We start from the raw sequence: 1,673 nt of genomic DNA, 5'->3' as shown, positions 1-1,673 counted from the left end.
AAAAAAAAAAAAAAACACACACAAAATATTAGCATGCAGAAGGAAGAGGGGAGAATAATATGGAAAATATGATAATGCTATTATGTAAATCAGTAGCATGGCCTCACCGGGAATACTGTCTGCAGTTCAAGTAAGCCTTTCTCAGAAAGGGCTGATTAGGGGCATGGCAAACTCGCTCACAAAGAGAGATCGAAATGATTGGGGTTGTTTATCTCAGAAAGGAAATGAACAAGAGGAGATTGGCATTGAGCAAGCCAGTCCGGAGCTTCTGGTTTTCCTCCTGCTCAATTCTATCGCTGTCGTATCTGGTGTTGCTGAGAAGTGTGTGAAGTGATGTGGCTCTCCTCTGTCACACAGTTTGCTCTTTCTCTCACTCTCTTCCTCATGGGAGGCATGGCACATGCGGGTTATGTTTTGTTAGGATCTAGGGAGGAGGAGATGGCTACAGAGGAATAATTACTCCCCACAGTAGGCATATAGCAGAGGAGGTGAGAATGGAAAAGGGGAATTTGCACCTGGACAGGGGGGCAGAAGGTCCTGTTATCGGGAGGCAAGGAGCATTGAGCATCTCCTCAGGCAGAGCCCAGAGAGGCTGCCAGCTACTGCCCTTCTCCTAGAGTGCTTGAGACATCCAGACCAGGCCCTGGGGTTCCTTGAAGATAAATATAAGGAACTTCAATTTGATAAGTTATTCTGTAAAAAGCATCAGGGTAGTCAGAGGTACCTTCGGACACGCAGCATTAATCCACCGCTCTCTGCCTCCCCTGAAGCACCGAAGAAACCTTCCCTATTTACCCCGCATTACCCTTGGCAGCCAGCACACAGAGCAGGAGACGACCGTAACCGCCTGTGCTGTGGATGTTGACTCGCTGCAGCATGCTGAACTCTCCCCTTTCTCACATGAAGCCATCTGATGGCATTCAGGCCCATCAAAGTCAGAACAACAAAAGGAAGTAACTGTTAGTCCTAAATGTGCTCCTGGCTGTGGGGAGCACATTTAGAATCATGGAATCATCTAGGTTGGAAGGGACCATCGAGTCCAACCATCAACCTATCACTGCCAAAACCACCACTAAACCATGTCCCTAAGCACTACCTCTACCTGTCTTTTAAATACCTCCAGCAACAGCGATTCCACCACTTCCCTGGGCAGCCTATTCCTATGTTTGAGAACCCTTTCTGTGGACAAATTTTTCCTAATAACCAATCTAAACCCCCCTTGGCATAACAGGCACATGGAACTGCTGAGGCCGACAGACCAGCCCATTTCGCCACAGCAGACAAAGCCCAGGCTGCTAATGAGACCTTCCATGGTGGAACAAGCCCGGTGTCCCAAGGGGGGTTCAGTGCAGAGGCCCACCTAGACCTCAAGGGCAGCTGCAGGCCTCAGGGGGAAGGGGAGACTTCTGTCCCCACCGTGCTGATGGCTCAAGCCGAGGTGGGAAGCATCTGCTCCACCCTCGGCTGCCCAGGCGCAGGCTGGGTCCCTCCAGACCGCACTGTCGGGGTCCCACTCCCCCCCTGCTCCCCTCAGCCCTTCCCCACAGCCATCCAGGGTGTCCCTGGCCTCTTCCCCAAAGCCGTCCTCGCTGAGGAAGCCGCCTCATCACCGAACTCGTCACCCCTTGAGGGAGAACGGCCGCCTCAAACCAGCCCAGCGCCGGGCCAGGCCT

This window comes from Charadrius vociferus, unplaced genomic scaffold (assembly GCF_000708025.1).
Source record: "Charadrius vociferus isolate BGI_N301 unplaced genomic scaffold, ASM70802v2 scaffold346, whole genome shotgun sequence".
NCBI lineage: Eukaryota > Metazoa > Chordata > Aves > Charadriiformes > Charadriidae > Charadrius > Charadrius vociferus.
Note: the sequence above shows the minus strand (reverse complement) of the source record.